We start from the raw sequence: 22,075 nt of genomic DNA on the forward strand, positions 1-22,075 counted from the left end.
CACTTGACCCTATAATTTCTGGTACCTGGATGGCCTTAAGCAAAGGGTTCAAGAAATGTATGACATGTAAGGCATGTCAATTTGGCAGTAACACTACGCAATACTCTAACCCCTTCAAAGACAAGCCAGTACTCATCAACAAAAGGTTAACATGTAAAATGGAGTATGTGATCTATGTGCTCCAATGCCCATGTGGGCTAAGATATGTGGGCAGCACTCGCCTGCCCGCCCACAAACGGATTTTGCAGCACATTAGGGCTACTTTGGGCAAAGACTAAGCATATCCTGTTGCCCGTCACTTCGAGGCAAAACATGAAAGTGACCCGAAGTATCTCCAGTATTATTTAATAGATGCATCTTACAGTTGAAACGTGGAGGAGACAGGGAAGGGAAACTTCGTCTCCTAGAGACACGTTACATATTGGAGTTAAACAGTAAGAGCCCAGGAGGATTAAATGCTAGTGAAAACTTATACACCTGTCTTTGAGCATTGATCTGTCAAGAATTAATTAATTATGTAACATCAGGACATCCCCGTGTCAAAGTGTCTGGAAGGCAGGGTCGATGTAGACCATAAAGATGATTGGGTTATAATCATGATATGTATAGTCCCTATGAAATTAGATGAGAATATGGATGGTCGATCGTAATCTACGCTGCCATTCTCCTTTTGTTTTTTAAAAATAAAACTGTAGAAATGTATGATTTTAATGGACTTGCACTTATCATGGAAATTGTGATTAACTACAGCACCCATGGAGGGCAGATATATGAAGAATTAAGAGAATAATAAGGCTCAATTCAGATGTTATATGCATTGTTTAAATAGGCTCACTGGAGCCCCATACGACATAAAGACGCAATTATTTGTTTATGCGGCGGTTTAGATTATTTATTGATTGGGCTCATTTGAAATTAGGAAGTGAGAAACCATGATCATAACTATAATCCGGATAAAGGGTATATGACATATTTATATGGTTATTTATTGGTTATGTAAATAGGCTTGTATATATTGTAAATATATGAATTTAAAAATGTTTACAGACGTCATATTTTGTTTATATTTATATATATTTTCATCTTGGTACCCTATCCTAATTTATGGATTATAAAATTAAATTTTAGACACCATGGGCCAGATGTAGGTAAATCCTGATTACCGACTCTTAAATACCGACTCATACCGAATCGGTATTTAAAATTTGGAAAACGGGATGTAGGTAAAAATTACCGATTCGGTATCACTCGGAAAATGAAATCGGTATTAACCGAATCGGTATTTTCCGAATCGGTAAATGCCGATTCGGTAATACCCATTCATTCCTATGGTCCCCCTTGCCCATAGGAATGAATGGTAATTACCGAATCGCTACTTACCGATTCGGTAAAATACAGAATCGGTAAAACACCGAATCGGGAATATGAAAAAGAACCCATGTGAGCCTGTGAACCAATCAGGAACACCTACCACACCCCACAACAAAGCTACAGAGGATCCAACCAATCAGATGCAACCACCCCTCCCCAGTACCTGGGAGTGGCCACACACATGCAGGTGCAGAGCAACTGAACTGTTTGCAGAGCAGCAGGAAACAGAGAGGAGCAGGCTTCCCTGAGCATACCTGATTACCAGAATGGAGTCCCAGGATGGCCAGAAGGATGCAGCAGAGCGCAGGAGGAAAATAAAATTCAGCCCAGCAGAACTGCAGGTGCTTGTTGAAGAGGTGGTCAAGCACCACACCCACATTTTCGGTAAACAGTTTCTGCATGTTGCAGAGTCTGTGAAACGAAATACATGGCTTGACATCCAGACAAAGGTCAATACCATTGGGGTGACGCACAGGGAGACAGATGACCTCAAGAAAAGATGGTACGATCTGCGTATCATCACAAAGAAAAAACTTGCTGCTCAAAGAAAGGAAGCTGGAGCCACAGGTGGAGTAAAAAACAGAGCACCAAGACTAACAGATCTTGAGGAGCTGGTGGAATCCACCCTGGAGCCAGAAAGCATCCATGAAATTGGGGACGCTGATAGCTCTGCCAGAGCTGCAAAGAAGCAAGGTAAGATGCATGAACAGTAATCCCCACCCATTTCCCTGTCCCGCTTCCCCACTGTTTGTGTAAGCATAAAGCTCCAGAACAGATTTTACTGATGTCCAGCAATGCATCATGGGAGACGTAGTCATAGGTACATACATTCAATGCAGTCACCATAGAATTCAGCAAGGCATGCCACACATTACTTTGAGAATCTGATGTAAACTAGGCAATTGTGTGATAGAAATGTAATTTAATCATGACACGCAGGTGAACGACACCACTGACCCAATGTCCATATCTGTCCACAGGAGAGTCCTCACGCAGTACAGATCCAGAAAGAGAGGAGAGGGCACCAACAACTGAGAGGAGGGAAAAGAAGAAAGAAAGAGCAGGTCACAGCGCTGTTGAGAAAGACAACACCACAGCGCAGGAAACCACAACACCTGAGCGACCCACAACACCACAGCCTCAGTCACCTCTGTTGTTTGGGACACAAGAGTTGGAACCAGCAGCACTTTTCCCAACACCAACAACACAGTCATCTGTGCAGGAAAGGGCAAGGAGGCTTCATGTGCCCCCTCTGAGAATCCTGCAAACCTCAGATGAGGAGGATGAAATGCAAAGTAATCCACCTGTGGCAGACAAGGCCAGGCAGCAGTGTACTGCTGGCGCTGTGTGGGCCAGTATCCTTGGCCGAAGGGCACGGGAGAGAGGCGAAGGCCAGGAAGGAGAGGGGGTCTTTTGTGGACTAGAGGCCACCATGGTAAAGGTGCAGCGCCTGCAGGCGAAGGCAATGTTGGCAGTGCACAGGCAGGTGTGCAGTATCAATTGTAAAACATTGACCATGGAATTGGCAACATGGCTGAGAGCATGCAGTCAATTGCAAAGGAGATGACAGACATCACACAGTACATGAGTGTTCTCTGAGACAAATTGGGTAGAGACCACTTAGAGCGGCGCAGGGAGCGCCAGTGTGTGCAGCAGCAGTCAAAAGCCCTGAACCGCTTTGCCACAGCAACCTCACTGCTGTGCCGGCGTTCTGTCGCCATGCAGGATGCAATCGTGCACTGCTGCACAGATTTGTCAAGGGGGACGGGAAGAGTCACCTCTGCTATGGAGCAATTTCCCACAAACCAGGCAGACAATGCTGGAGACACAGGTGTCGATGAAAGTGAAGAGTCCACCAGAAGGAGTGGCTCCAGCACTCCTGTCCCTGAGATGCGTAGGAGCGGCCGGCGCTAAATTTCTGACCCAGGCACCACCGGAAGTGTTGAGACCCAGCCTTGTGCATCCCGCACTGTAGTGCGTGGGCGCAAACATTAAAAATGGCCTCAACTCACAGGACAGGTCACAGCGAGGAGAACTGCGACCACCCAGAAATGGACACAGACATTGTAGGACCATGGTGTTGAATCTTTAACATGCTGTAGTGACAATTAAACTACATACTTCACATACTACGCCTGTCTGTGTCTCCTTACTTACTTAGAAATATCGACGTGTGATCTCTGCCCGTCTCAATCTCCCATCTGTTGCTGTTGCTCCTGTTGCATGGGGCTCTACCTGTTCTTGGTCATCATCAATATCCTCGTGATGTGTGAGCTCCACCTCTGTGCCTTCCTTGGTGGCAATATTGTGCAACACGGCACAGGTCGCTATCATCTTGCAGCACAGGATGGGAGTATACTGGCGTGCACCTCCACTCTTGTGGAGGCAGCGAAACCTGCTCTTGAGGAGTCCAAATGTGCGCTCCACTACGTTGCGAGTAGACCTGTGAGCCACATTATAACTCCTCTCACTCTTGGTAGTTGGATTGAGGTAGGGTGTGAGCACAAAGGACCACAGGGCATATGCACTATCGCCTAGGTTGAAATGAAAGGTCCATTGGTTACATACTCATGATACATTCATCTGCTATGACTATCAGGGTGTGTCACAGTTATTTACCTAGCAGGTATCCGTCCCCAAACTCTCCAGCAACAAGGCGTGTGTATTCTCTGCATCATAGCCTCAAGGAAGTTCTGGAGAAAACAGGACAGGCAGCTCTGGGACACACCACCAACTGCAGCTATCACACTCTGGTAAATGTAAATGTAAATGTATTTGAGCTTGTATAGCGCACAGCTACCCGCAGTGGGTTTCCCGGCGCTTGCTTAGGGAACCCGTCCTGGTATTCCCCTGTGATATAACCCCAGCAGGGTATCCACAAGGTGAAAGCCAGGCATCCCGCCGCGAGGGGCCGTTGTGGAGATTAAGCAAGCTATTGCCCAGAGTCGCAGAGTGTGAACCCGTGAGTCGAGAAGGCACCGGAGCGAGAATTATCGAGTCCGTGGAATTTTTTGAGCCCAAGACCCGCCGAGGCGGGGAATTGAACCCTGGTCCAGGGCCGATCTCAGCTTCCGGGTCTGCCGCCTCTAACCCGTGAGCCACACTTCTCCACTGGTAGCTCCCAAAGGCAAGCAGGTGTAGGCTGCACAGCACCTGCACATGGGGTGGGATGGCGTGCGCCACTGGTGTTGGGTGATCCAGGTGTGGGTGGAGGTCCCCAATCAAGTCCAGGATGGTTCTGGGGTGTAGCCTGTACCTCTACAGTATCTCTGGCTCAGTCAGTTGGAAGAGTGTTATCCTCTGCCTGTAGACCTGCTCCTCCCTTCTCCATACCCTCTCTCCTGCTGCCTGTAGCCGCCTTGCTATGATGTAGAATGCTGCCATTCTGGTTGCACTGTTGCATTTTGGGACCTTCTTTTATAGCCTGCACCTGGTTACCAAATGCTTTCAATCCATGGTAAATACTGACTCTTAAATATCGAATTTCATGGAATTCTGTATTTTTTGGGTTTCCTACATCTCGATGGACATTTTTTAACATTTCTCATTTACCGATTCGGTAAATAAGAACTCGGTAAATACCGATTCGGTAGATTACCGACTCATATTTACCGAATCGGAACATTTTTGCCTCCTACATCTCAAATTCCAAAAACCGGTCGCTAACGGCCGAAATTACTGAATTTTGGCCGTTACCGACCGGCTGGCTACCTACATCTGGCCCCATGTCTTTTATATAAGAAATACATATGCCGCAAAATACGGAAGTATGTCTTTACTTTCCACGCCTTAAAAAACATCAGGTGTAGCCTATTTGTGTACCTTTTTACTGTATATGCCCTCCTCTATGTTGATGAAATGTCATGTGATCAAGCTTCTTGTTGGAGGCGAAACGCGTCATGGCGGATTGCTGGCTTTATATTTTTGCACTAATAAAGCACTGAGGAAAAGCACGGATATTTGGGTCCACTCTTCGTTATTTTTTCGGTGATGGAAAATTACAAGTAACGAGTTTGGCTGTATAATATATATATATATATATAAATAAATAACTTTACTGAGAAGTTACCAACAACAAACAATAGTAATTTTTTTACTGTTTCCTTATATCTTTCGTTATTTTTTTGATGAGTCCGTTGATACAGCAATACAGTCTACACGTGTTTCGTGCACACTAGCCCTTCTTCATGGCTCTCAAGGTAATTATTGTGGTTCACTTTCTAAAATGCATCAAGTCATGTCGGTATGGTAAGCGATGAATCCCCCTAACACAGGATATGCAGCTTTCTCACAATACGTCTGTTGTTCCATCCGGTTCAAAGTGCATCATTTACCATATCGACTTGACTCATTTTGGAAAGTGACTTATAACAATTTAATACATGCTACTACTTCTTATCCAATTGTGAATCGTGTAGAAGGGGCAGTTGAGGAAAACGCATAGGATCTATTGGAATAGTATTGAACTACTACCCCGTTGATATCTGAATGACATTTATGTAGATACATTAGAGTGAAGATCTGACTCAGCTGACAGGATTCAGCTCATTGAACCACAATAATTAACTTGAGAGCTCTGTAGAAGAGATAGTGTGCCCCAAATATGTGTTGGCTGTAGTGCTGTGGCTGTATTTACTAACTCATCGAAAGCATAAAGAAAGATATAAGGAAAAAGTACAAGAATTACTATTGTTTGTTGTTGGTAACTTCTCAGTAAAGTATTATAATTACTGCACTGGTGGGGACCAGTAACTGAGACTGGAGCACAGGGCAATGTTCCTATTACTCAGAAGCTGTTAGAATATATAGATCAACTCCAAATTAGTAAATGCTTTTATTCTGCAGGTACATGTCCATGGTGCTTTTCGGTCGCCATCAGCAGCCCTGATCACATATACATATTTATACACACATATTAATAGGGATTTACCTGGATTATAATTATTTGTTCTTTTCTTACAGGTCCCTCTTCTTGCTGTTCTCCTTCCATTACCCTTTTCCCTTGCTTGATCGCCATATCACCTCGTACCTTAATGGTAAGCTGAATTGTGCAAGTTAAGAGGTGGACCACATTGTACATCACTCTGATCCTGAGGAGCTACCTTGCAAGCACGAGTCTTGAGAAAAGGAGCTTTTTCTCATTATCTCTCCATTGTCTGAATATTACTTTATTTATGTAGACAGTACAAAAGTACTGATAATGATTTTGCAAGATAATAAGAAGGAAAAACTCCATGGAGTAGGATCAAGAGTAACGCCACTGGATATGGTTTAGTTTCACCATGTGCTCAACATATCAAGACTCCTGGTCCTTCATTTTATTGAGGGTCTTTTACACAGTCATCCCTTATGACCTTATGAAAAACACCAGTGTTAATACACCAGTCTTCTCAAATAGGATCACCTACTTGTTTATGTACACAGACATTAGCAATGTAGTCCTTTTCATCAGACTTATAACACTAAGTACTTTAAAGCAGAAAGACAGGGAACAGAATGGGCCAAGGCCCAGAGGGACCTATAATCTTACTTTTTGGTTGTTCGATGTCCAGTAGTTCCTTGCTTACCAAAGGCTTACAAAGTGGTAGAAGAACTCATGGCCAATAAGTTGCTGTGGTTTTAAATGCAGGAGCTCTATGGTAGGCAGTGGTCAATTTACCACTTCCGTGACAGAGAGTTTTGGGTATTGGCAAGGGGTCATGGGAAGGGAGTTGCCAGATTGCTTCATGAGGATTTTATCCATGCCTTCCCAAAGCAGGAAGAGGCAGAGGCAAGTAGCAGCCACCATGCGTTGCCCTTGTCTTTAATTTTAAAAAAGCATGATTGTCAGTACCTTGTGATTTATACTACTAATTATCTAGGTGACTTGTGCTTCTTTTGCCACCTAAAAGTATTTTTAAAAGTAGCAGACACACATGGCTTGCCAAGTAAGTTAAGCACTTGTCCCTTATAACCACCTCAGCCACTCCAGCTCCAACTGCCAATACAGCCTCAACACAGGCTTGACATTCTAGAACCCATCATAGGGATGGTAGCAGTATGAGCAGCACCGATCTGACAAAGTTTGATTGGAAGCAAATTTTAAGAAACATTACAGATTTGTTGTCTTGCTCAACCAATTCTGCTTGTCAGATTGACATATGCCTAGCTTAACAATCAGTAGAAATCATAACTTTATAGGAAACACTATTATGCTAGAACTCTGACATGATCTGTCGTGGGCTATCATACAAAAAGAAAAGGAAAAAGACATGTTAATCAACCACTTCTGGTAATTTTAAATTAAAACAACAGTTTGCCTCACAGTGAGATACCAAGCCATGTAGCTTCCACAAATCATTTGAGAGCAATATCTAATAATTTATTTGCACAACCGCAAGACATGTTGCACATATTATTATCTACAAACTCCAGGTACAGCTTATTAGGAAGATATTATTGCAAACAATGTGCCTCTTCGGTAAATCTTCTGAATATCAGTTGAAAACTTGCATACAAACAGAATGTATATCAATGATTCTTCATCAGTGTCACAATGCCTACACGGACTAAATATGTTACATTTACAGAGCCAAGGTCTTAGTGCCACAGCTGATATTTGACCAAATCTGATAAACATTCTCTCATGCTTAATATAATAAAGGCTCAATGATGTGTCTTTGAGGTCTTCATTTCAAGTATCTATCATTGAGAACTGATGCAGTAATATACTGAGTGTGTTTCTCTGTTTCAAAGCTCAGGTGAGTAATTACAGAACTAAACTGTTTTAAACAGAGTTTTACTATGTGGGGAATTATTGGAGAGAACGATGATCTTAAATATGCCCTTCAGCTCCATGGTATAAAAAAAGGACTACACTTATAGTTCACTTTACTTCTACCCAGAGTAAACCAGGAACAGATAAGGTGCAGAAGTATGCACCCTAAACCAGCATAGAGCTACAGTTTTCACTGGCAGCAGGTTGATAGCCATTACACTCAGTTCCATTCTCAGCAGAGGTTATGGGGTAAATTTTATATGTGGTGGTGCGTAGTACTTATCAATCCAATTTAATCTATAAATCAACCATGCCTATACAAACTGAAACAGCATAAAGTACAGTGCTAGGAAAAATGGCCCTCCCATACTGTCAAAAGATCTGAGACTAGGTACCTTACTTTTGTCCTAATTTAAACTGGACAAAAGGAAGATCCTAAATAGGTTTGAGACTTTGGTAGAGAGGGTACTTCATCTCATAGGAGACGGAGCCCCCTTTCCGCCAAACTGAATGTTCATTCCCCTCATTTGGAGCCATGATGGTGGTTCCTAACAATGCAAGAGATGTTCGTTGGGCCTGCAGACATCGCTACCCTCGCCATGGTGGTAGTAAAGTACTTTGCCATGCCAATGGTACATACTCTGTTCACCGAACTCTATAAAACCCATTATCTGTTCAATCGGTTGATGTTCCATGGATCAATCAGAGCTTATTAAACTTTGATTTTGGTCCAGTTAATCGCTAAATAGTTCATGTAGTTGGTCATCCTGTTGATCAATGTCTGAAGGCCCATTTTGGTTTGACTTCTAAGACCTAGATCATCTGCATCTGCAACATTAAAAGCGAAAGCTGGAAACTTCCCAATTTAGTGAATGAATGTATCACCTTTAAGTGAGCGTGCATGTCCTCTAAGAACAGGTTGAACAGAATAGCAGCCAATACACAGCCTTTTTTTGTCAGGCCATTCTTATGAAATGATAGAGGGACCAGCAGACAGAGTATAGTCTGCACGGGTGGCGGAGGGTATTAGGTCCACCACCCTGACAGACTTCTATCTGCCACATATTTAGATTGCCACTGGCCCAGTGGTGTTCTGTGTAACCTGACATGACCCACAGTCATCACCATCATCAACATAGGTGTTTCTTATTGAGAAACAAATAACTAATGACCCCCCTGACTCCTACACACTGGAGGTTTCTTACCTGGGCGTGGAAGCCAATATTTATTTATGTCCTTTACCACAAGTTTTACCTGGAGGAGAGGAACAGAAAAAAAGAACATCATCCATAAAAAGCATGCACAGCTGTTAGACCTGTAAGCCTTAGGGTGGTCTTCTGCTAAACCTTTTGCCTTTTCGCCTCCTGTTTTACTGAATTTGTTTTTGTACGCCTTAGGACTCTATGCACTTTGCCACTGCTAACCCGTGCTAAAGTGCTTGTACCCTCTCCTCTAAATATGATGAAACTGGCTTATACCCAATTGGCACATTTAATTTACTTATGAGTGCCTAAAGTGGTATTAGATGTACCATGGGCCTGTAAAGTAAATTCTACTAGAGGGCTTACATTACTTAATGTGCCATCCACTTAAGTAGCATTTTTAAACATGCATGAGGTCTGCCACTGGAGCCTGCATACAGTTTTAATCCTTTCTTTTTAATACATAAATGTCACCCCTAGTGTAGGGCATAAATAGCCTGTGGGGCAGGGTGCAGCTTTTTAAAAAAGTTGAACACATATTTTTAAGTTTTACATGTCCAGGTAGTGAAACACTCAAATTGTTTTTTCACTATTGCCAGGCCTCGGTCTCCCACAGGATAACATTGACTTACCTTATTACATTTAATAAGTGCTAACCTTTGAGTAGGCGTAGGTAGGGAAAGTTAAGTTTAGTGTCTAAGGAATTGTAATTTGAGATCCTCTTTATAGGTAAAGGCGGATTTTGAGTCACAATTCTGAAAATGCCGGTCCCAGGATGCTTGTTTCCGGTCCAGGGAGGACCTGGCCTGGCAGTTCGGTCTGGACTGTTTTCATGGGGTACAGGGTCAGGACTGATTTGCATATGGCTGGGTCCAAACTGGGGTAGCGTAGTGGGCAAAAGAACAATGGATTTAACCCAGATCTTTTGACTGGGGGAGAATGTTTGCATTTTCAGCATTCCGTCCATCATTTGTTTGCTGTAACACTTTTAGAAAGTTGGAATTTTCTTGTTTTAACCATTTGGTACCTGCAGTCTGTTTTCCGGATCACATGACTATGTGTAGTTGACAGTTGGCCTTTGTGTATTCTTCCCAGACAGCCATGCAATAGGGAGACTGGGTGTTGGCAGGATGGGCCTTGTGACTTTCATCCAGTCCCGCATGACCAGATAATCGTGAATGGAAATTACATATCTGCAGTACTACTGATTGGATTTATGTCATTTTGGTGTCTAATAATTTATTACATTTTAATCTATGTTTCTAAGTTGAGGTGGGATTTTTCTTAAGTTGTGTTTTTACTTCATTACTATATGTGAGCTGCATACATACCTTACATATTTCCTGTAAGTTAATCCTGACTGCATTTGTGCCAAGCTACCAGAGGGTTAAACACAGGTTAGTTTAGTGACTTTTTGTGTTTCACCCTGATAAGAATTGCGGTTGTTGTTTAAGTAGAGTTTCACTCCCCTTAACCAATAACCCAATTTCTCTCTGCGGTGTAATACCCTTGCTCCAACAGCTGCTACTCCGTCGGGATATTAGGATGTTAGAGGATGTTTTATGTTGTGCGTTAATGGAAAGCTGGCAGTCCACTCGACTCTAAATAGGTCAGGTTAACTAGTAATGGTCAAGGGGTAGCCTGTACATCAAATGCTCAATCAGACTTTCAGTCTCTATTTGCTCTCTGCTGGGCCAGCATTAGCTAGGTCAACCTACAGCCATGATGTCAATTTAAGCTTTTGATCAATGAAAGAGGAACACACTCAATTCCCCAATTCTCCTACTTTCTCAACAGAATACACCTACTCACCTTATCCAAGGCACTTGGGTTAACCACTAGGAAGCAATAAAGATTTTTGGTAAAGTGAACAGTCTTAGATGCCAGATAGCATAAAGGTAATTTTTTTGTGGTTGATTTTCCTCAATCTCGGTCACTAGTTGGTCCAGGCAAAATTGTTATCACAAAAACATAATTTGTGTAATTTTGCATAAATTCATGAAATGATTCCTTTGTATTGTGTCACGTAACTAAGTATTGCCTGTGGCAAAAAAATTAACTACAAATGTGCAGGAAAAAACACAAACAGCCATAAAGCAGCCAGCTGTTGCTCATTCTACTGGTGCTTTTCTTGCACTATATTTTTTCACAAAAATATCCTTGCATCAAAAATAGACACACTGATGCATTTTGCACTAAATATAACACTAATTGCTTCATTTTCACAAAATGTGCCAAATTAATAAGTGAAAATAAGTTTCGCACATAGTGTCAAAAATTTGCTGAACGTTAATTTGTAAACTTTCCCCTTCATTTGAGTGTGGTCAGTAAAAAATTGGCAGGTTTGTTTTAATATCTTTTTCATTGGTACAGACAAAGTTGTTGGTTGTCAACATAATCATAATCTTCTATGTACTTTTTAATAAACCTGCTGGATTTAATTGAAAATACGCAATGTGGGGGGGCATCGCCGAGCCAAGCTGCAAGATTGCTGCTCGATAGTATGGCTCTGCCGGCCGAGCACACGATCCGCCATTCATCAGGTCACAGACTACTCATTCACACCTCACAAATAGCATAAAATGTGCAGCAACTGAAGGGGAGCGCACTGTTGGGCTCCAAGCTGCAGAGTGCCAGGAAACTCGGGGAAACAACTGTGATCGAATCGGCGGACGAGCCCCGGCTGGGGACAGGACTATGGCACCGAGCTGGTGAAGAATGGAAAGAGTTGGATTCACAGGGTATACAGCGACTGGATTCCAGTGCCAATCGAGGAAGGAGCAAGATTGTGGAACAGCAGCGGAGTGCCTGCCGAAACCAGCGAAGAGGACTGGTGCCGCCGCGGGGTGGCCACGTGACCGGGAGTGCCTACGAGGCCTGCTGACTGTGGCCCGGAAGGTGCGCTTCTGCTGTGGCTCCCGCCTGCGCTCCCTGGAGGCTTTTGGGGTCGCTGCGGTGGGGAAGGGGGGGAGTGCACAACTGAGACGGCGCCAATGGAGTCCCCCCGAGGGTGAACAGGAAAGAGGGCCCTGGAGACTGGAAGCGGAGAATGCGAGTAGCTCATGACGCTTTATACGGCCCGCATGGAGCAGCAGTGGGGAGGAGGTAGGACCAGCGTCAATCCGAGCCCGCTGTGAGGAGCACAAGGCCGGCGCTTCGTGAGAGGGCCCCCCCCCCCGGTGGCGGTCGGGACACCCTATAGATTTGAGTTCGGGGCATAGAGAGAACTAGGCCGCATAGCGACATTGTGCAAAGAAGCGGGAGGGGCTCGCCCAGAACACTGAAGGCATTGGAGATGGCTGCTGCGGTCCACAGAGTAGCAAACAACTAAAAGTGGGAGAAAAATAAGCTGTACACAGGAGAGACCTTGGCGAGCGGCAGGCATTGCGCCCAAACTGTGACCGGGCACCAGCCGCAACTCTACTAGGCTTGGGACCAGACCCAGAGCTGAGTCGGGCCCTGGCAGCAGCATTATAGAGATCGCCAACCCTACCGGCTACATGACCTAGGTCCCCTCAGAGGTACATCGCTAGGGAAGGAGGGTTTCCTGCCTTAATAGCTACAACACTGACCTCCGGGACCAGTGGGCCGCGTGACACATCTGCTCTCTTACATAAAAATCGCATCCCCTACCTTTGTGGAATAGCGGTTGAATCCACGTTGCCACTGTATATTATAGACTGGGCCTCCAGAGATAAGACCCAGAGCCACAAGCAACTTGTGAAGATCTGAGGATTTGGGACGCGCACTAGCAGACATATCCAGAGGTCTTGCGTGCTTCGACCCAGTGCAATGGTAATACCCAGAACAAGCCCTTCTGTTGGCGAGGCTTCCCCCTGGTGCCTGGCAGTGGTGCTTCCTGATAAGGTCAGTGTGCCCGCGAGCTTAGTGTCTCCTCCTTGGGACTCTGAGCGACATCCTTGCAGGACTTCGGGTAATGAACGACCTGGTGGGGCTAGGATCAGAGCCCCTACATACTATGGACAGGCGCTACAGGAGAAGAACAGCCATGGGGAAAACTGACAAAAAGCAGGCCATAATCACCTTCGAGAAATGTTCCTCCCGGTTGCAGGACATCGACTTGACGCCGCTAACTGTGGTGCCCGAAACGCAGCTGGAACCCGAGCAAGAGGACGATATAAAAACTATTTTGCTTGAGGTAAAGGTCAGTCTGAAGGTGATAGACTCTAAACTGGACTCCCTAGAGCTGAGGATGGACCATGTCTCACAAAAAGTGGACAAGCACGGAACCAGATTCTATACGTTAGAGACCAGAGTCTCGGACTCTGACAACCGTCAAGTGGAGACACAGGAAAGCTTACTTCGCATGGATAAAGTCATTAAGGCACGCAACAAAGACTTTGAAGGGAAGTTAGGTAGAAACAATGTTCGTATAACGGGAATTCCAGAATCCACGAATATATTAAATATGGAACAATACGTAGAGGGCCTCCTGAGAGAGCTGTTCGGCCCTGACCTGTCGGCGATGTTTTTGATGGAACACCCACCGAACACTGGGGCCCAGACCCCCCCTGGTGCTCAACCTAGAACAATTCTGGCTCACCTATTAAATTGCAGAGACCAAGACACCATCTTACAGTTGGCCAGAGAGAAAAGGGACATACAACATCAGAGTAATAGCATCTTGTTTAATCTGGACTTAAGCCAAGCTGCGTGACAAGAATTTATCCCAGCCAAAAAATGATTGCAAAAAACTGTCACGAAGTACGCAGTGCTGTACCCTGCGAAGCTGAGAGTGCAGACTGGGGGCAAGTCTATGATCTTCAACAAAGCCAGCGCTGCTCTGAAATTCGCCAAGCAGACTGAAAGAAAGCAACACAACAAGGACACGGCAGATGCAGAGTCTCCGAGTAGCCAGCTAAGTGATAATGAATAATGTTTGATATGTCTCTGGCTGGTACCCTGATGTGCACTACACAGCCCGCGGCTTTGTGTCCAGCGGTGCTCTATGGGTATTATTTGCTCAATGGATTTTCAAGTTTGATAAGGAATGCAATTCAAGTAGTCAAAATGCTTGGCCACCCTGTTGCTACGGAGACGGGGTAGTATGCTGGCAAATCCACGCACCTCTGGAAAGATGGCCTTCAGCCCTGTGTTTCAAGAGCCTATGTCTATAGTGGGTAGGTTATTTAGGGACGCACAACCCGATTGGGGGGTTGGTGTGGGTGGAAAGGGGTTGTTCTTGTTTTTTGTTGTTCAATGCAGTACGTATCAGTCCTGTCGAAAAGGATTTCCTTGCCGGGTAGCATAGCACACCTTCAAGAGACAATCGTGATATATTATACAAGCATATTTAGTGAAATACTCGGATAAGGATCTAGTGCTGGGAACCTCCTCATCCAAATGTCAAAGTTAACCTGCATTACTTGGAACGTCCGTGGGTTACCCAATACACGCATGGGTTATCAACGTAATGCACCACGCCCACACACTTTTGGACCATGCTCTTGTGGCGTTGATTCTCTCGGTGCCGAAACCCTACATACAGCCATATACTGGCGCCTTCCTACCAACGCACTCCTACATTCAGCATTTAGAGAAAGTCTTAGGACGCAAATCACCGAATACTCCGGACACAACACAGGGTCGGTGGACACAGAGGGAACATTATGGGAGGCGTTCAAAGTGGTGATATTGGTGGTCTGCATAGCTGGACAATCTGGTGTGCTCCGCGACATTCGTGGACGTCTGGGCAGATTGGAAAAAGAAATCCAAGCATTAGAGGCACAGTACTTTCACTCGCCCACTTCAATAACCCTTGTGACATTCGCACGAAATGGACAGAATTTCAGGAGGAGGCGGTCCGTGAGACTACATTTTTTAAGTATGCAAATACACGCTGATACGGAGTGGGGGACAGAACGGGCAAGATGCTTGCAAACTTTCTCTGGGCTCCTCGAGGGTCCACATTTGTCACTGAACTTGTCAGTCTGGATGACACCACAGCACGCTCCCCACCCACCATTCTTGCCACCATGACAGAGTTTTATGCGCAGCTGTACACTTCTCGAGCTACTCTGGCTTAGCAGGGCCCATCAGGACTATTTGGACGTCCCTTTTACTGTGGAGGACGTGTGCTGCGTCATTGGTAGCCTGCCTGCTGACAAGGTGGCCAGGGCGGGCGGCATAACAGCAAAATTCTATAAAGAATATTCTGAGCTCTTGGTGCCACAGCTCCTGGCCGTCTATCAAGAAGCCAAATAATCGGGCGACTTGCCCGGCTCTATGCGAGAGGCTATAATTATTACCATATTAAAACTTCATAAAAACCACTCGCAGTGCGACTCGCACCAGCCACTCTCACTGATCAATCTGGATGCAAACATTTTTGCCAAACTCCTGGCTACCTGTCTCCAACCTCTACTTCCCCTGATAGTCAGACCAGACCAACCTGGTTTCATATCAGAGAGGTCCACTTCCCAAAACCTTAGAATGCTGTTTGCACTACTACACTATCTCGCCCCCTCATGTTCCTGTGATCGCGGCTCTCTTGGACGCCACCATGGTATTTGACTCCTTGGAATGCGGGTTCTTATTCCCGCTTTTATACAGGTTGGGCCTGAATCTGCTCTTCATTAAACAAATACAGCTGCTCTATATCATGCCCACAGCGTGTTTGCGGGTCAATTGTCTGACTTCAGACCAGATATCTATCACAAAGGGAAACAGACAGGAATGCCCCTTGTCACCATTATTTGCAATAGCAACCGAGCCACTGGCGGACAGAATCAGGCAGCACATCACACATCGAGGAATCTGGTTCACCACAAGGGGACTCACTGTGTCAATGTACGCAGAGGATATTACTCTATACATGATAAACCCTAAAAATTCCCCTGAATTCTGAAACGCAATCCTTTGACACTGATTATCCTGTAGTCTGGGCGACTGGGCCAACACGATATTCGGGCGTCTGGATCAGTAACGACTTGCAGGAGATATGGGTGACTAATTATGGCAGAGTGGTGGACTGGATTGAAGATAGAGTGCGGAGATGGAAAACGCTTTCCCTTTCCCTGATAGGCCGTATAGCGGTGGCCAAAATGGAGATCCTGACAAAATTGCTGTATCTATTTGTGAATGTCCTAGTCCCTCTCACGATGCAGTTTTTCAAATGACTTTGTTCCCTAATGATTGACTGGTATGGGCAGAGAAACAGCCTTGGATCTCCTGGGAGGTACTTGTGCTACCACAGGCACAAGGTGGGCTGGCGGCTCCAGACTTTGCCCTTTACGCATACAGTGCTCAGGCTCAATTATTACATTATTGGATACACCCCACACCCTTTCAGCCTCACGTCGCTATAGAGTTGGACAGAGCGGCCCCCTTCCACTAAACACTGCCATTTTTCAAACACCCACGCAATCAGGTGGACACTGTAGAAATGCTGTGATGGGCATGGGGGGGGTCTCTGCAAGCGTGCAAACACTGACATACCCTACGCCCCTTCCATGTCATTGGCAAATAACCCACTGATTCCACCATTCATGAACAGTAAGGTGCAGGAGCAAGAACATTTCCACCATATACTGGTGGTTCAGGATTTATACCCCGAGGACAATTTTCTCACACTACCACAGATGGGTGGTCCTACGCCTCCATCAGCGCTGGATGTTCTGCTATATTTATTTATTTTATTTATTTATTATAACATTTGTAGAGCGCGAACGAAGGCCCTAGGGCATCTCGGCGCTGATAACTGAAATGTTAAACCCACGAGGGGTGCCTAGGTGATAGTCAGGATCATTGGTTAAAAAGCCAGGTCTTCAAATTCTTTCGAAAGGACCAGAGGGAAGTACTGGCCTTGATAGAAAGAGGAAGAGTGTTCCACAGCTTCGGTGCCGCTACGAGAAATCGTCTGTCACCCCAATGGACCGTTTTCGTTCGGGGGACCACCAGGTCAAAGGAGCTGGAGGAACGCAGTGTTCTGGAAGGACAGTAGGGGGTCAAATTCTGAGTGAAGAACACTGGTCCAGCGTTATGTAAGGCCTTGTAGATCAAACACAATGACTTGAACTTGATCCTTTTCTTCACTGGGAGCCAATGGAGTTGCCGTATGATGGGGGACACTGATTGGTATTTTGTGGTTCGCCCTAGCAGCCTGGCTGCCGCGTTCTGGATGGCCTGCATTTTTATTAACACTCTCTCCTGGGCACCTAGGAACAGAGCATTGCAATAATCTAGGGTGGAGAGAACCAGGGCACTGACCAATGTTTTGGCGGCATTTTCGGGCAGGAAGGGCAGAATTTTCTTGATAAGCCGTAGCTTGTAAAAGGCTGAGGAGGAGATCTGATTTGCATGGGGGAGAAAGTTCAGCCGGTCGTCGAACAGAACGCCCAGGTTCCTCACCTTGTTGACCGGTTCTGGGGGCTGACCCATGGATGAGGGCCACCACAAGGGGGACCAATCCGGGGAGAGGTTGCCAAAAATGACAACCTCTGATTTATCAGAGTTTAGTTTCAGGCAATTATGGGCCATCCAGCTCCCAATTGCCTGCATACCCTGATTGAATGTATCAGCTTTTTGAGGCCCGTCATTCTTAACGGAAAGGACCAATTGGGTGTCATCTGCGTAGGATGTTAGGCTCATCCCGTGTGCTCTGATGACATTGGCAAGGTCCGACACATAAATGTTAAACAGTGTCGGACTAAGGGATGAGCCTTGAGGAACACCACATGGCAGTGACAAGGGGGGTGATTCAAATGGTCCTACAGTGACAACCTGGGTCCTGTTAGCCAGGAAGGAGGCAAGGAGATTTTTAGCGTTGCCTTGGATACCTATACTCTCGACACGGTCGACCAAGGTAGTGTGGTCGACCTTGTCGAAGGCCGCCGATAGATCCAGTAGGATCAAGACAGCAGTGCCTCCCGCATCTCGGATGGATCTAATGTCATCCGCCGCCTTGACCAAGGCGGTTTCGGTTCCGTGAAATCGACGGAAACCGAACTGAGATTCGTCCAGGCATTTGTTTTCTTCAATGAAGAGGGAGAGTTGTGCGTTCATGATTTTCTCAACTATTTTGGCTAGTAGTGGCAGACTCGCAATGGGTCGGTAACTTTTTGGTTCTTCTTTATCCAGGGTGGGCTTTTTGAGGAGGGGTTTTATGAGAGTTTTCTTGAGGGTGTCCGGATAGGTGCCTGTCAAAAACATGGAATTGCACATTTCGGTAGTAGCAGGAAGAACTACTTCCATGATTGGCCGTAAAACCTTCATGGGACAGGGGTCCAGGGCTGACCCCGATTTGATGGTAGAGGTGATGTTTAGTACCTGAGAGCAAGACACTTCTCTGAACTGATGAAGCGTGGGTCCGTCACAGTGAGTGGAGGGCCTGTGGGAGCGCGTTGAAGAGTTGGCAAAGATCCGATAAATATCGTCAACTTTGCTAAAAAAGAACTTAGACAGAGCATCACAGAGAGCTTGGGACGGGGGAGGTGTAAGATCCATAGAGGAGCCAGCTAGTTGTTTAGTAGTCTCATAAAGACATTTATGTGAATTTTGAGCGGCTTCAATTTTGCTACTGTAATACTTTTTCTTAGCGTCAAAGATAAGATTTTTGTATGTAGCTACCGACTCTTTATACAGGGATTTAGCTTCCTGATTATAGTCATTTCGCCATTTCGCTATTACCAGCTACGGGCGGCTTGTAGAAGCAAATTTGAAACATTTGCGAAGCCACCCCCCGCAGTTGACTGCATTAGAAAATATACTCACCGTCAAATCGGGTCGCAAGTTGATCACATCTCGCGTGGCTTGGGAGGGACATCTGGGAGAGAGTATTACAGATGAGCAGTGGGATTTTAGCTGTAGACAGCTGGAGCAGATGTCCCCAAACTATCGTCTCAGACTCAGCCACTTTAAGTATATTCACCGAATCTATCAAACTCTGATGCAGCTCCATTGGATGGGGGTGCTTTCTGATGATATCTGCTGGAGGTGTGGGACTCCCCAAGCATCATTCATACACCTGGCATGGCAGTGTGGACCTATTGCCAACTTTTAAGTAAAAATACTACACCATGTTAAAGACATAACAGGACAAACCTTGCCCTGCACGTCACTGGTGGCCCTGCACACCACTTGTGGCGCTGCTGGGCCTTTCTGACATACCACCGAAGCTGAGAAAACTGCCGGCCATGCTACTATTGATGGCTAAGCGACAGATGGCCCTCCATTGGGGTGCTGTTTCCCCCACCCGACAGTTGTCAGAGTATTGGGAGCTAATGTCAACGCAATTTCGCCCCAGAGATATATGGGACCCGTTTGTGAGTTGGTTGAGTTCTACAGATGTAGATGATCCTTAAATAAGGATATCACAGTGATGCATGCTCTGATTTGTACTGGGACGTAAGGTGAGGTTACCTGCCACAGTGATTACGAGATATCTCTTCCTGTATAATTTGTTTGCATGTCTAGACATATAAATGCATAGATACTGGAGAACTATTGAACTGTACCATGCTCACAATGCTGTAGAGGTGTAATAATACAATGCTATATATGCTGTAACTTCCTTATAGCTAATTGATGGGTCTGTCAGTAATGTACTACTATTCAAGTTATGCTATTGTTTGTAATTTTATATAAAATGTCAATAAAAAGAATATATAAAAAATATACGTAATTTGAATACCACTAGGGCCAGGGTTTCTTGAACACAAAGACTTATTGTGTGACACATTTCTTATAGTTTAAAAGTAACAACTGAAAGAACACAGTCCAAAATGGAAGTAATGTATTTTTCCAAATAGGTTTGGTCACTATTATAAGTGTAGGGATATACTCCACCCATACTTGAGAAGGGATCAAACTGTCATAAACAGGTATGCTACTATTCATACTACGAGAAACATTTGACAACAAGACTCTATTTTTGTTGTAATAGGTTTAATGGTCCAGACCAATAATTTTTCCCTATACCGCAATTTGGTGTTGGCTGTACAGTCTTTATAATCTTTATGCAGTTAATAGTCTTTCTACATATATTTCTAGAACAAGCTGAAAAACCTAGTTTTTTTTAAAATCAGCTAATATCACAATCACTTGTTAATTCTTTTCTCCTGAGGTTTGTGGTGTACCAAACCTACTGGTGACACCATCGGCGATGGGTTATGTTTAAAGAATAGACTAAAGGATAAATTTGTGAAATCTACTTTCTGTTTATGTGGTTGTCTATTACCACAAAGAGTGTATATAATATGTCTGTTTTTTTATGTGGTTTCTACTTTGGAAAAGCTTGGAACCCACTTCTTTCTTAAATCCTCTGGAAAAGAAAATACAGAACAGCCAATAAGGTTATAATAAAAGAAAAATTGGTTCTCCACTTTCACCTCATTGTATGCATGCAGCATGTAAGGTGTATACTGTAGTATATGGCTCTACAATATTTTGCATCTTTGAGTAGGGTGAAACAAAAGAAAGTATCATGTAGTTATGATTGATTAAAGTCCCAAAGTAATGCGGTATTGGCAGAAAACGACAGTGACGTTTTCCTCTGCCAGTTCCACATTATTTGTCTCGGGCTGCATCCCCAGAAGTAGGCATGAGCGAATTTTGCGGATCTCGCGTTCGCGAATTTTGCGGATTTGCGGATTCGCAATCCGCAAAATCCGCGAATTCCCGCGAATTTGCGGATTTTTTTTTTGTGTTCGCCCGTGTTTCTGCCAGTTCGCGAGGGTTTTGTACACTTTCGCAAACTGCGAACTTACCTGTCGGGTCGCAAGTTTCGCGAACTTGTTGTTTCTACGTGTCCAGCCTGTTTGGGACACTCTTCTTCATCACTGCCACTCTCTGTCACCACTGCCACTCTCTGACTACTCATGCCACCCTCTGGCCCACCCATGCCACCCTCTGTTTCATCACCACACCCTCTGGTTGTCCAGTGTACATTATTTTCGGCAAAGCAAAGCACACCTTCCCTGCCTCAAGTAACCTGAATTAATTTGGGGCTGATTAATGTGTCACAGAATATTTTTTTAGCTGGCACCTGCTTCCTTAGTGCGCCCTGATTAGTGATCTTTTGCACTTGCTAAGTGCTTTCATTGTTGCAAAATTAGTTACAACACCTGCCCTGCCCCAACTGACAATAATGAATTAGGGGCTGATTAATGGATTTTAACTTCCAGCCTGGCTCCTGCTTGTCTCCCTTAGCTGTAATTCAGGACCTTTGTGGCATATGTGTAACTATTCTGAGGTTCAGAGCAGGGTCACATAATAGTTTCAACTGGCAACTGAACTCTGGAGGGGCCCCTCAGGAAGCACTACAGGAAATGGCTACTAATGATGAGCCTGAACTTTTGAACCTGGTAAGTAGTTACTTTCAGTTTTGCTAAGATCGTATTTCTGCAATTTTGCACTTATTCGCGGGGCGCGAACTCACGCGAACTCACGCGAACAGTGCGAGCAGTGCGAGCAAAATCCGCTGCTCGCGGATTTGCGGATTTTGCAGGAGATTCGCAAATCTCGCGGATTGCGGATTTCCCGAAAATCCGCAAAATCCGCGAGCGGAACGGATTTTCCGCCCACCCCTACCCAGAAGTCTGGTTCCGCTCTTCCTGGCAGTTTTGCAAAGTCCTCAGCAGGATATCTTCCATACTGGTCTGCCTCTGGGTCAACTTCTCCTCTCTGTGCCTCCATTCTTGGGATCTCCTCCCTTGGTGTCTTCTCCAGTAAGCTGTCCTACACTCCACATGTTTCTCATGTTTTCCTTGCTCCTCCTGTACAGTTA

The sequence above is a fragment of the Lissotriton vulgaris genome, chromosome 10, assembly GCF_964263255.1.
Source record: "Lissotriton vulgaris chromosome 10, aLisVul1.2, whole genome shotgun sequence".
Lineage (NCBI taxonomy): Eukaryota > Metazoa > Chordata > Amphibia > Caudata > Salamandridae > Lissotriton > Lissotriton vulgaris.